The 14,443-nt window shown below is 46.3% G+C and overlaps 1 long non-coding RNA gene across 5 annotated transcripts in view; it reads right to left on the minus strand.

The window, feature by feature from the left end:
- Window positions 1-14,018, minus strand: part of LOC146782834 (uncharacterized) — a 219,192-nt gene extending 205,174 nt beyond the window's left edge. For all 5 annotated transcript variants that reach the window (XR_014972092.1, XR_014972091.1, XR_014972089.1 and 2 more), the window contains exon 1: window positions 13,668-14,018. This is a non-coding gene — a long non-coding RNA (uncharacterized LOC146782834). The remainder of the gene's footprint in view (window positions 1-13,667) is intronic.
- Window positions 14,019-14,443: the final 425 nt, after the last annotated feature.

Genomic DNA, 14,443 nt, shown 5'->3' on the forward strand with positions numbered 1-14,443 from the left:
GTTAAACGATCCTGAGACGTTCAGGGCGTTACAACCTGCTTATCTGGATGAATGGATTGAGGAGGTTCTAGTGTTGACTTTGTTAGCCCAGCTAACCCCCTTGACAAATTTAAAGAAGGGGAAATATCAAAGTGGCAGGGCTAGGTTCAGTGGAACTCCCTCTACCCAAAGATAAAAGTGGAGTTATATTATTTTTGCCTACCTCAACCTTTTCAGGAGCTCTAATCTCCCGATTAGGAGTTAGGCCATGTATTTCTTTGAGAACACCCTCCAAAACCAGCAATCTATCCTCAATATTCCCCAAATGAACCATAGCAGGGCTTAATGCATCTGAAATAAGTAGGCCTAAATGCTCATAAATTCACAGAACACAAAGAACCGTCCCCCTTCTCCCCCCCCGCTAGCGGGGTCTAGATTGATCCATCAGAACTGGGCCAGGAGGAACATCGTGGGCCTTTTTTGCAATTATAAATATTTTCAGTTTCGGTCTTTCTCCGGCCTTCTTGCATTTCTCCATCCTAGGGTCAAAATCTAACTCAGTCTCCCTATTTTCGGCCAAGACTTGATTAACCACATCGAAAGATTTAGCCTAATTAACAATTATCACAGTAGGTGAGAGTGGAGCTGTGTCTGAATTCTCATATCAAGATCTATCCTGGCCGCGCAGAACTTCTGTCTCCAGCACAAAAGGTGGGGTAGAGGACCATAACCTTCTTTCTGCAACTTATATTTCTTTACTAATTGCTCCTACCACTCGCTGCAGGTAACTATTGAGAGTAGCACCCTTCGCACCTGACACAATATTGGTTTTTTGCTTCCCCATAGTTGATAATATATTGCACCTACTTGATCAAGGCCAGTCAGACCTAAAAATGTCAAGAATATATAAAATCCAGAGTCACCAGGGCGGAAAGCCACGTATAATATGATAATCTCAGTACCTTCCAGCTTCCGTTTTCCAGCAGGATCTCTAAAAGCAATGCACCAAGAGAATTGGCCCGGCCCAGCCCAGCCTCTACCAGCCACTGACAGGTGCAGATGTGCCCGGTCCTCACTTTGGCATGCTCCTGGTCTCCTGATCTTCTATCCTTTGCTGCCGCACAGGCCCCTGGAGGATGAAGTCTGGTCCCATGGACCCCCTCACTGTTGTAGAGACAAACAAAGGCAAGTCCCGTGCCGCGGGGAACCCTCAGTGCGACTGCCAGATCTTCCTCCTCGCTACCGCACGGTCCCCGGGGGATAAAGTCCAGCAGCCCCCTTACTGCGGAAGAGACAAATATGCATCCCGTGCCACGGGGAACCCTCAGTGCTTTTCAGCGCGACCGCTGGATCTTCTTCCTCCTCGCTACTGCACAGTCCCCTGGGGGATTAAGTCTGGCCTTATGCAACCCCCTCAATTAAGAATTCTTTAGAAATTTCTCCGGATAAAGTATACACCAGAAAAATGAGAAAGCGGAGTATTTATAGGCCCCGGTAGGACCTCCGAGATTAAACAGTAAGAGGCAACATTCCATCTATGGGAAGTCTTCACACATTCTTATATATTTTAAAACTAAAATTATGGTATGTTAAATTCTGTAGTCTCTTAATTAATTTTACTGATACTCAAATGTATTGCAAATCCTCTGACAAATAAGGGTTCTGCTGGTTATATACCACATATTCAATACTAAAACAACAACATATTGAATACAAACACATGCTGTTGTAATTTCTTCAAGTCTATCACTCCCTGTGCAGGAGTGGCTGTATGGGTTTGTAAGTGGGTCTGTGAGTGGCTGTGCAAGTAGGGGCGTGCGCCTGTGAGTGGATTTTGTTTTTAATTGGTGTCTGGATTGGGTGCTCAAAACATTTTGGGAGACAACTTAGTACCCATGATGGGTCCCTCACAGAACCCTCCACAAGTCCCATGGGGTCAGGGTACCTCTACCCTGACCCCTTCTATCACTTAAAGGTTTTCCCCAGCCCCCCCAAGGGAACCTAGTTCCGATGCACAAGATGGCAGCCAAAACTTTCCTCTCAGCTTGCAGCCAGCCAGTCATGGCATTGCTGGTGGCACGTGGATCCACATTCTAGAGATCCATAAATCTTTTTACTTTAATAACTCCAAGACCAACTACTAAACAGATTTACACCAAGGTACAACAAGCACTCTCTCTGCACAAGATCTAGCTTTCAACGAATTTGGTGTAATTCCATTCAACGGTTCAGGCTGCAGTAGTGTCTAAAAGCCCTATGGAATATTGCATGGGGAAAACGTGTTTTGGACCCCCCCCCCTTTTCCTCAGCCCTTGCTTGAGAGATCACTTCAAATCTTTCTGGACAGCTTGCAGATGTGAATGGCAAACAAACTAGTTCAGAAAATGTTTTGAAGATTCATCAAATGGCATCATAGTTATAGCAAAACAAAAAGCACTCTTCCTCTAAAACCTAGGGCCTAACTCTAAAACACCTACTGGCAGCCACCAGTAAGAGATAGAGATATACAACTCCAAGTGAATGCCATAATCACTCTACTCCAAATCATGGGGAAGCGTCTGTGAAACAGTGACGGCTTCTCGATATACATGCAATCAAATAAGCCCTTCCACAGAATGGGTGCAGACACTCATGGTTTAAAGAAAATATATATAAATCTGAATAAAACAGAAATATAGTACCTATCCTGCGGTCCATGTGTGGTAGAGGAGAATCCGATTTCCGGAGAGTGTAATATATATAATATATACACACCTATACATACATATTTTCCACGGAAAAAAAACAAAATGTTATAGGGACATTATAGTTGGGCTCGGGTTTCACTGTACAAAAACAGTGAAAATCAGCAGTTATATTTACCTAAGCTAACTATCATTTATCCCCCCCCACAATGCACTGCTTAGGACCTCACATATTACATCACCAATGACATGTCAGTGGCATCACTGATGACATCTTCCACATAACCACACACACCCATACAACAGCTCACATACCCACTTACTCATCCACAGAGACACTCACACTGCCACTCAATCCTCTGTACAACCACTCACCACCAATACAGCTACTCTCGCCCCTCACACACCCACTTACTTACCCATTCACACATCTAATGAAGCACACACCCACACACAGCCAGACACAAACGCCCAGCCAGTCACTCTCAAACACAGCCAGCCAGGCACTCACAAACACACAGCCAGCCACTCACAAACACACAGCCAGCCACTCACAAACACACAGCCAGCCAGCCACTCACAAACACACAGCCAGCCAGCCACTCACAAACACAGCCAATTTCACACAGTTCCACACCCACTTACATAATATACGTTTGAAACAGTTTCACTCAGTAGTAAACAAAGTATACTAATTTAACTTTTGTGGTACCTTGGTATACATGTTTAACACTCAAACCTTTATAATACACTCACAATCAGTGGACAATGTCATCAGTAGCGTCACTGACTGTTAGACCTGGTATCATTGGCGTGAGTCTCCCTTCCATTTTTTCTAATTGCCTCCTGTTTTTGATATGGTTTGCTGGTTTAGATGCTTTGGGCACTGTGCCACTGCTATTCAGTGCCACAGTGCAAGTGCTCCCTATGCTAAGTTGATGTATTGATTAGAGACTCCATGATTGGGTTATTTGATTTACTTGTCAGACCCTAGTACAGTGCACCATGTGTGCCCCGGACTTGTGAATCAAATGCTGCTGGTGGGCTTGCAGCATTGGTTGGGACACCCACAGAAGCAGCTTGTAAAGCGTGTCTCAGGCCTGCCATTGCAGAGCCTGTGTGCAGTCTCTGACTGCCATGTCGACTTGGCAAGTGCACCCATTTGCCAGTCCCTAAACCTTCCCTTATCTTCATATCAGACACCCCTAAGGTAGGCCCAATGACAGGGTGCATTGTAAGTATAAGGTAGGACATACCCTGGGCTGTGTGGCATGTCCTAATAGTGAATTACAGACATTTTTGTTTTTCACTATTGCAAGGCTGCCTGTTCCCCACAGGCCAGAATGGGCAGTTTGATTATTACATCTTATAATCCTAACTGACTCAGGGAACATGGAAATTCAAATTTAGTATGCCTGAACTCAGAATGATAAAATACCTCTTTTAGTAAAGTTGGTTTTAACATTCTGTGTTTGAAAATACCACTTTTAGGAAGTAGGTATTTTCTTGCTTAACTGTCCAAGCCTGCCTCTGCTAGGTTGTGTATGGTGTGTCTGGTTCTGTGAGTGACAGGGGCTGGGGGATTCCAGGAGACCGGGTGAGTCAGCACCGGGCTGAATAGAGAGATCTGCATGTAGATGGGTGGGAGGAGCTGAACCTGGGACCCGAATAGAGCTGTGCCTTCCCTCCACAATGCACGCTCCACCTCCTGGGGTGCGTCTGATGTCCCTGGCCTGCACTGTAAAAGGGAAGAAGGAGTCTTGTCAACAAAGTGCTCCAGGACTGACCAGAACTGGTTTGGACTAGGCAAAGGCCTCTCAACCTTGAGAGAACAAAGAGAATAGGAGTATAAATAGGAGGACCCAAGACTTTAGATCACTTCTAGAACAACAAGACGAACCTCTGCCAAGGAGAAGAACCAAAAGGAAGCTGTAGGAGTGCTACTGCCCCCCCTGCCAGTGTGCTGTGGTGGCCTACAGTGGTGTCTTCAGTGCCAAGGAGAGGAGAAGGAACTTTCAAAGGACTTTCATCATCCTGCAGAATATTTCTCCAAGGGCTTGAACTTGTGCTTGCCTCCTGCTGAAGTCTCAGGGACAAAAGACTTCACCACCAGCTCCCCTCTGAATTTCAATGCTGGGAATTCAATCTGCAGAAGCCAGCGTGTCGCTGGGAGCTGGAAGCGCAATGCAACAAGAAGCGTGTCTCCGCCGCAGCTATAGTCGTCGGAGCGCCAGAGAAGCGTGACGCCGCCGCATCTTCCAGAAGTGTGTCTTCGTCACAGCGGTCTGCTGTCGCATCACCAGAGAAGCGTGATGCCACCGTGAGGGTCGCTGTCGCATCACCGGAGAAGCGTGTCGCAGGGCCTGTCGCAGCTCCAAAATACAGTCTCTCCGCAAGGCTGCCAGGGCGTGTACGCATCATCTTCACAGTGTCGCATCAAGGGTGCCATCTTATTGCATCGCACCAGATTGTCGCATCGAGGCGCCATCTTGTCGCATCACAAGCGGGCTGCAGCACGAGAATCTACGCATCACCTCCTCTCCGGTAAGGATCAAGACGCATCCCCTGCTCTTCACAAGCATTGAGGCGCAACGCATCCTCTCCCCCGAAGCAAGGAACCGACACATCTCCAACGCTGCGAGCCTTTTGTTTATTTTGTGTTCCGCATCCAGGTACTTTTGTGAGAACTGTGTCGCATTTACCATCAACTTGAACTAAGTTAATTCTACCATCTTTAAGTTGAAGTCAATTTTGAGTACAGTATTGTGGATTTTTGTTTGTGGTCTTGTGTTAAGTCTACATAAAGAATACTTATTTTTATAAAACCTGTGTGGTGTCCATCTGTAGTATTTTCACTGTATTACTGTATGTGTTCACAAATGCTTAACACGCTGTCTCTGAGATAAGTCTGTCTGCTCGTGCCAAGCTACCAAGGGGGTGAGCAGGGGTTATCCAGTAGTGTAATCTCCTTTCCCTGACTTAGAAGCAAGGGTCCCTCTTTGGTCAAAGGCGACTACCTCTGCCAACTAGAGACCCCCAGTTCCAACACTGACCATGTCATGAGTGGTGTAATATGTGAGGTCTTAAGCAGTACATTACAGTGGTATAATTTATAGTTAGCTCAGGTAACTATAACTACTGAATTTACTAGTTTTGTTTGAGAGAAATCTGAGCCCAACTAGAATGTACCTGTAACCTTTGTTTTTTTCAGTGAATTTCTAGTTTATTTTTTTTCATTCTATTTTCCAACTACAATATCGCTGTAAGCTTTTGTTTAGGCAGTGAATTTCTACTTTTTTACATTTTATTTCCTAACTGTAATCTGCAAACGGAGCATGGGTGTGAGTGGCTGGATAGGTCAGCGAGTGGGTGTATGAGTAGCTGTATAGGACTGAGTGGGTGTATGAGTGGCACTATAGGTCTGTGAGGGGGTGCATGAGAAGATGTCTGGATCTGAGAGCGGGTGCACAACTCTGAGGGGCTCCGTCAGTGGGTGCATGTGTGAGTGTGTCTGAGTGGGAGCTTCTGAGTTTGTAAGTGACTGGGTGTATGAGTCCCTGAGTGGGACTGTGAGTGAGGGGGGTGAGAATATGACTTGGTCTGAGAGTGGGTGCATAGATGTGCGAGTGGGTGCATGAGTGAGAGTGGGTCTGTTAGAATATTTCTATGTGAGTAAATGCGAGTGTGCCTGTATGGGTATGTCAGAGGGTGTCTATGAGAGTGGGTCTAAGAATAGTTATATAGAAAAAAAATTGGGACATGACAACTTCGCAGATCTCTTGTGGAGCTACGTGGGGGGGGGACCCTCATTGAGCCCCGTGATGGGTACGCAGATCTCAAGCATGGGGGAAAAATGTTTAAGTATTTTCCACTAAATTACACATGCTTGCCTTTCATCTCAAACATACACAAGGGGTCAGGGAACCTCTGGTGACCCCATCAATTAGTATTCAAGCAACATTCCAGTCCCGATGACTGTTTCCCTGAAAGTTAAAATATCAGTCGCGACTTCTCTCAGGTTGCGGTCAGCCAATCGGGTCCCTGCTGTGGCGAGTGGAACTGCGGATCCTCTGTGGGTGGACCCACGGAGGATACATGCCCACAGACACACAAATATGGATTTTGGTTCATATAAAAGTATTGAATGGATTTACGCAAAATTACTAAAAGGCACCTCTCTGGACCAAGATTAAGCTTTCTGCCAAATCTGGTGTTATTCCGTTCAGTGGTTTGGGCTGTAGTCTTATTCAAAATACCTATGGAATTGACATGGGAAAAACATGTTTTTGGACCCCCCCCTTCATTGCCCACGCGCTACAGATCACCCCGAAACTTCCCAGACACCAGCTGGAGTATTAGTTTTGAGAATTTCTTGAAGATTTGTCAAAAGGCACCAAAGTTGTTGGCAAAACAAAAAAGTGCTCTTCCAATGGAAACTAGGTCCTAACTAGGAATTACCTAATAGCAACCACCAGTAGGTTATGTAGGGTGTATATATATATATTCACTGAAAAAACCATAGGTTTCACACACGTTATAGTTACGAATTAGCATTTCACTCGTAAAAAACCAATGAAATTCCCCCGTTATAGTTACTGCAGGCAACTATAACTCACGCGACCGCAATCCTCTGCTGATGACGTCAGATATTACATCACTGTATTTAGACACTTATTTACCCATGTCTTCTTCCATTAATCTATATTGCAAATATTTATTTTTCAGAAAGACACATGTCATCAGTGATGTAATATCTGACGTCATCAGCAGAGGATTGCGGTCGCGTGAGTTATAGTTGACTGCAGTAACTATAAACGGGGGAATTTCATTGGTTTTTTACGAGTGAAATGTCCAGCTAACTATAACATGTGTGAAACCTATGGTTTTTTAAGTGAATTTGCAAGGTTTTTTAAATGCTAATTCGTAACTATAACGTGTGTGAAACCTATGTTTTTTTCAGTGAATTTGTACGGTTTTTTAAATGCTAAGTTATGTATTTATTATTTATTTTTTCTTTCAGGTTTTTCACCGTGCGCGCACCATGCGCGCACTGTGGGCGCTCGGTGCGCTTCGCGCACCGAGCACCCACGGTTCGCAGTTCGTGCCGTGCACCTCACGATTTTTACAAAAATTTAAATTGTTTTTTTCTCCCTTGCGGGTCCTTTTGTGACCCCCTGACCAAGGCTAGGGGTCAGGAACTGTCCACTCTGCCCCCTTTTCTCGTTCTCCACCTTTGTTTTTGACCCCCTCTGACTGTGAGAGACAAAATGGCGGCCGACACTTCCTGGTTTCGACCGATTCGAATGTTTACCGACATCTGACAACCAATCAGAATTGCGCTCGCGCACGTTGCGCGCGTATAGATATTGATATGCTTTTAAATGCTATTTTCTCAGGAAATACTGAACAGATTTACACCAGACCTGCAAAAGGCACTTCCTGTAGGTTGTAACTATAACTATCTACTGGCGACCGCCAGTAGATAATATATTATCTACTGGCGGTCACCAGTAGATAGTTATAGTTAGGACCGAGTTCCCATAGGAAATCTGAAAATTCTATTTTGAATAACTTTGGCGCCGGTTGACGATTCCTCGCAAAATTTTCAAAACTAATGGGGCGCTCTGCTCAGCTCCTACCCTGAAAGTCTCGGGGTGATTCGTCAAGCGGGGCTGAGAAAAAAGGGGGGGGTCCCAAAACACGTTTTCCCCATGCATTTTCCCATAGGACCTTTAGTCGAAGGTACAGCCCGAACGGCTGAACAGAATTACTTGAAATTTGGCAAAGAGGTAGTCCTCAGGTCAGGGATGTGCCTTTTGCATATATGGTGTCAATCTGTTCAGTAGTTTCTGAGAAAATTGCAGTTAAAAGTATATAAATATCTATAGGCGCGCACAGTGCGCGCACGTTGCCGTGCGCGAGCGTAATTCTGATTGGTGGTTAGATGTCAGTCAACATTCGAATCGGTCGAAATCAGGAAGTGTCGGACGCCATTTTGTGTGTGGCAGTGAAAAACAAAGGTGGAGAACGTGAAAAGGGGGCAGGGTAGAGAGTTCCTGACCCCCTAGCCTTTGTCAGGGGGTCCCTGAAGAACCCCTAAGAGTGAAAAAAACATTCTTTTTTTTTCAAAAAAATCGCGGGGTGCGCGCTCCGTGCACGCACGGTGAAAAACACTTAAAAAAAAAAAAATTTAAACGAGCCATTCCATATTACAGGATACAGTCAATCTATAACTATATACATAGGTAGTTTATTGTAAAATAAATATATTAAAAATATATAATACATACATAAATTAGCATTTAGAAAAACCTTTCAAATTCACTAAAACAACCATATGTTTCACACACGTTATAGTTAGAAATTAGCATTTAACAAAATGTGCCCAGTTCAACACATGAAAAACAATGGGTTTATGCATTTCCGTTTTTTTTTTTTGTGTGTTCCAATCGGTGCACACAGAACTGCTGTAGTAGACCGTACAAAAAGATTAAGGATTCATACTCCATTCCATGTTTTTGGCTTCTTCCCTGCTGGACTTGACCCATTCTGCAGGGTCATCCCCAGACTTTGTGTCTTCACCCTCCTGTGTTCTCAACCCGTTTTGTCGGTTTATAGAATTCTGTGCACATTGACTCTGCTAACCAGTACTAAAGAGCGCCTGCTCGCTCCCCAAAACATACTGGAATCGGCTTACACCAAATAGGCACATTTTATTTATTTACTTGCAAGTAACCTAGTAAAGTGGTGCTGCACGTGCCCAAGGCCTGTAAATTAAATGCTACTAGTGGGCCTGCAGCACTGATTGGGACGTCCACTTAAGCTGCAACTTCTAAACAACTCTCCAGCCTGCCATTACAGCCGGTGAGTGCAGTTTTAGACTGTCATTTTGACCTGGCGAAATAAACCTCTTCCTAGGCCTAAACCTTTATTTTTTATACTTACAAGTCACACCCAGGGTATGTCCTAAATAGCGCATAGGGCCGGGTGCAGTATATTTAAACAGCCTGGTGTGCACTTTTAAGTTTTACATGCCCCGATACTAAAAAACACCATCAATAAAAAATAAAAACAATGGCAAGCCCTAAATGGAATAAATATAAATGGAAGAGGTGTGGGGCAGCGGCCAGAGGGCTGACTCCAGAACACAGGGGCTCACGGTTCGATACCCGGCGCACCATGTGACTCTGGGCAATAGATCGCTTAATCTTTCTAAAGGCCCCCAGCGCCTTGACACCCTTAGTGGTAATTGTTCGCGCTTTACAAATACCTGGTTATTATTACATTTAGAAAAGGGAGTGGAGATTGACAAGCCATCAAATAATTTACAAGATCCAGACTCAAAGCCAAAGTATAGGTTAATTTATTCGAAACAAATTTACAGAGAGGGAGAGCAGCCGAGCAGGACAAAAAGATAGGACAATGTCACAACCGGCAATACAAGAGCAGGCCAGAGGTACAAGACAATACTCAGAAGGATCAGCGATCAAGGGAAGCTACGGCGAGAACATCAGATTCCTCACCATCTATACAGCCCGAATATTGGAGGGCGCCGCTGTGCTGTAGGTTACGGTAGCGTAGTTGAAGCATCCTTTACCTGACTGCGTTGGATCCCATGATCAGAGATCAAAGTCTAGTCAACCTTTCCCAGGGTCAATGAAATGAGGACTATCGATCGGGATAATATCCATTTTTCAGTGCCTAGACATCCCCTGGGGTCAGTGTGGGCGCTATATACATACAGATGTCAGTTTCGATTCTTGCCTGGCAAATGTGCTACACGTACCAGGGCGAAGAGGTTTCTGGGAAGGCGAGGATGCTTCACATAGCAAGGCACAGTGGATTCCGTCACAGCAAGGCTACTTTGACATAGTGCCTGCCAGCAGGCCCGGTTCTAGAGGGTGGGCCGGGTGGGCCAGGCCCACCCAAACATGAGCCTGGCCCACCCAAACTTGAGCCTTAGCCCTCGCACTGAATCTGCCACCGATGTACAACAACAACAAAAATAAATCAGATAACTGGTGATTTATGATCCTGCTGCAGAGCAACCATTTGTCTGTTGATGTTTTTAAAGGCTGATAAACTGAATTTCATGGGAACAGCTCAGTGGGTTACTGCCTTTGTCACAGATATCCTTGTGGTTCAGAAGTTACTATCCTAACATAGGACAGTGACCTATGAACTGTCAAAGAATGTAAAGTACTGTGACACCCTACACTGATATGAGTAGGGCTATACAACAAATGAAATGCATATGAGAGAGGGGTAACAGAGATGAGGGCCACTGTTGGAGGGTGTCAGTGAGAGAATCCGAGGAGGAGGTCAAGGGGTCGGTGGAGCTATGGAGAGAGATGAGGGGCACTAGTGGAGGGTGGCAGTGAGGGAGTCAGAGGAGGAGGTCACTGGGTGGGGGGGGGGAACTACAGAGAGATGAGGGGCACTAGTGGAGGGGGCAGTGATGGAATCTGAGGAGGAGGTCACGGGGTGGGGGAACTACAGAGAGATGAGGGGCACTGGTGGAGGGTGGCAGTGAGGGAATCTGAGGAGGAGGTCATAGGGTGGGGGGGAGCTACGGAGAGATGAGGGGCACTGGTAGAGGGTGGAAGTTAGGGAGTATGAGGAGGAGGCCATGAGGGGGAGGGGCTACGGAGAGACAAAGGGCAATGTTGGAGGATGGTATTTAAGTTGTCTACAGATAAAGAGTTCATTGGTGGGGCGCCAAAAAAGACTTCCACACCAGCACTAAAACCAGCCCTATCATGGCCTTTCTGTTTTCCTTTATTTAATTAACAGTCAGGTGATTAGGACAACTGTGGAGCATACTTTAAACTGCATGCTAATTGCATTTACTGCTATATTCAATGTTTCAAGTTTGAAAGTGTTTTTACTATTGTTTTTTACTGGGAATAATGAAAGTGAAACTGAATGGTGGCTGATATGGAGCTGGGGCCCAAGGTCAGCTGTGAGATAAGGTGCAATGGAGAGGGGTTGTAGAAAAGTGGATAATCAAGCCTGTAAGGGAGTGCGCTGCAGAATCATGGGTCGGGTGGAGGTGGTAATGAAGAGAGTTTCTCCCTGAAGGCTTGCACAGAGGGAACCGAGTAGTGTCACTTGCCTGATACTCCCACCTTAGAAACATCCTCTTCCCATCAAAGAGTCATTACATGGAAAAAAAAGTGCTTTTTGAGAGTGATAACATTTCGAAAGAGACCTGGAAAAGAGTGCATTTTACTGGGCCTTGTAAGACTAAGGAGAGATATAGGAGGGCCCAGAAGCAGGCCTGGCTAGATATGCAAGCGATAAATCGGGCCAGCAGTGGCCCACCCGAATGCACCCTTGGCCCACCCAAATAAAAATTCCTGGAGCCTGCCTCCCAGTGATGGTCTGGAGCGCCTTTTGGAACAAATACAAGTCCTTTGTAAACTAGGAGAGTAAATGGCGTCGGGTGTGTCGCGGGTTCAATTACCCAATGGATGGGGTCGGCGGTGCAATGCTTGGCAGACAGGACACTTTTGGGAAGGATGCCCTGGGGTGTCACTTCCTCCCGCCTGGGACCGTCGGTGCGCGCGCACAGAGATGCCAGCCTCTCACAGCAGCGAGGAGACATTTCCCGTTAAAACGCAGACGGGGGTCTCGCCGTTCATTGCAACCACAGGTTTATGGAGGTGCGCAGCTCCTAAAATATGGATGTATTGGGTCCACTCTCCCACCGCCCCCCAACATTGTGCTTTTTAACGACCGAATGAGGAACGGGGAATGTAATTTACGAGGTTGACAGTCGGTCTCTCCAGTGAAGGCTCCGTGAACATATGGGGGTCACCCGGTCACACAAGGTATCGGGCATGGGACAAGACTCATACAATTATCCGTTCTCAAGTCCTTCAAGGTAACCGGGCTAACACGTGCCTGTATTTTTTTGGGTGGGATAACATTGCTACAAGGTAAATTCAGGTATCGACGAACTCACTCCTCATGGACACAGTTTTCCGCCTTGACCTTTTCGGAGACAGTGTAATGCATTCTGGGTGTTGTAGTCGCAGTGTACCTCCATTCATCGAATTAAACTACTGACAGCTGAGATTCCTAGGTTAACAGTCAGAGGCAAAAGCAGGTGGCCCTGGGGCAAACAAGGAGAAAATATTCTGGCTAGTACATAATGACCACGGTTCAGTGGGCCCCGGTGTCACTGCGCACGGTGCACCATTGATCGCTACGAGCCTATGACCGGGATCTGTACGAGATGTCACGGACTGAGGTTGGTGACCACGGTTTGCGCGGAACCACTCTTGGCTCTGGGTTTAGCTAATAAAGCAATTTTCGACTTGGTATCTTTATAAATCCGCGAAATGGAGCCTGGTTACATGAATCAACAGGCCGGACCGCCGAGTGGCACCGCGCCTCACTGATGCCGGTACATTCCTCCCTCTTTTCTGGCCAAAATGCGGCTTAACGTTAATCGGAAGTACCTTGTTTTTAATTAAACTACACCGCCAGCAAACTGCGGTTAATAAACCATTGGTTTGATTTATTTTGCAATACGTGTTGTCACACCGGACAAAGGCAGCGTGGTGGATATTGTGTTGCAGAAGGCCCAGGTGAAGTGGCCTTTATTCAAGCGTAGTGCTTTAAATGGGCAGGTGCTGTCTGGTACGGTGTTCCTGCACTTATTTAATTTGAAAAGGAGCACTTGCACTTCTCAGCACTGCTGTAAAACATTTAATGGTGCTGTACCGGCACTTCTCGGGACCAAACAGGTACTATGAATAAATTACATTTAAAGTACTGTTCAAGAGGGCGAAGGATCTGACAGGTCCATGTAGGTTTCTTGCGAGAGAGGACGAGGAACGTCCCCAGCGCCCGCTTTCGGTGAAAATAGGGAAATTACGTTTTTACCCACTTTCTCTAATGCAATGATTCTAGCCCCCCCCCCCCCCCAAAAAAAATACAACCACCCATACGCCCTGCCTGCACCTCCAAAACAGACAAGAAATAGGCATTATTTACCCAAAGTTTTCTCCGACGACGCTTTCGAATCACCACAGCTCTCACTTCTCCATCAGGGCGCGGATGTCTGCCGCGTGCCCACCTGCACGCAGCTCGGCTGATTGCATTCCTCCGCCGACCTCTCAACCAATCAGAACTCACAATTAGCCGATGGTCCGCGCTTGCACAACCATCAGCCAATTGGAGGCCTTCGTCAGCTCGCGAGCATCGGCTATTCTCTCCCACCCAGCACAGCAGGTGCGTTTAGGAGCTCCAGGTGCAAGGTGTTCGTTTAATTCTTTGCGCGCGAGGTTCGTGGTGGGCTCAAGGAAAGTCCAATTAGAAAGTTGACATGAACTACCTACAAGACCCTATGCAGCTCTGGCAATGCACCCACACCTCCCCTATAACTCTCCTGTTCGAGGTCAGCTACCTGAGCACAAATCTCCCTGTGTGCTTCAGCCAGTCCACACCCTGCCGGCTCTGTCGATGTACATCCGTCAAACGTGCAGCACTGAGCTCACGGCTCTGCTGAGGGCCCTCGAGCTTCACCGGAAGTAACTCCCATTAACTGGAGGTTGAGAGTTACCCCGGGTCTGCTGACACCCGCAGTCAGCGCCTTTGGCTTTAAGATGGGGGGTGTTGCATCTCCCTGACAATAATCATCATCCGTTCAAACGAGCACTTCACGTGTAAGGGATCACCAATTTGTAAAAATAAGTAAATAAAAAAAAGTGATTAGCTTCAGGGGCCCAAAGTTTGTCCATGGACCCCGGTGTAATGTTGGGCACTAGGCC

Source organism: Triturus cristatus, chromosome 12 (genome assembly GCF_964204655.1).
Source record: "Triturus cristatus chromosome 12, aTriCri1.1, whole genome shotgun sequence".
Lineage (NCBI taxonomy): Eukaryota > Metazoa > Chordata > Amphibia > Caudata > Salamandridae > Triturus > Triturus cristatus.